This window comes from Orycteropus afer, unplaced genomic scaffold (assembly GCF_000298275.1).
Source record: "Orycteropus afer afer isolate SDZICR_OR568_19922 unplaced genomic scaffold, OryAfe1.0 scaffold00683, whole genome shotgun sequence".
Classification (NCBI taxonomy): domain Eukaryota; kingdom Metazoa; phylum Chordata; class Mammalia; order Tubulidentata; family Orycteropodidae; genus Orycteropus; species Orycteropus afer.
Genome location: NW_006922270.1, coordinates 740,700 through 741,194, shown reverse-complemented (window position 1 = coordinate 741,194; position 495 = coordinate 740,700).

Below are 495 nucleotides of genomic sequence, written 5' to 3'. Positions count from 1 at the left end.
AATATTTTGCCCATAGAATCTTTCAATATTGCAACTCAAGGCTTAAATTTTTTCCTCAGTTCTTTCAGCTTGAGAAATGCCGAGCATGTTCTTCTTTTTGGTTTTCTACCTCCAGGTCTTTGTACATTTCATTATAGCTGTTCTTTAAAGTCTTCTGATCTGCTCTTTTATCTTGTCATTTCTTCTATTTCCTTTGGCTACTCACTACTCAAGGGCAATTTTCAGAGTCTCTTCTGACATTTATTTTGGATTTTTCTTCATTTCTTGTCTTTTTAATCACCTGTTGCTTTCTTCATGGATGAAGTTCTTGATGTCATCCCATAATTATTCTGGTTTTCAGTCAGAGGTGTTCAATGTGTCAAATCTATTCTTTAGATGGTCTCTAAATTCAGGAGGGATATATTCAAGGTAATATTTTGGCCCTCGTGGACTTGTTTTAATTGTCTTCAACTTCAATTTGAATTTGCATATGAGCAGCTGATGATGTGTTCCACA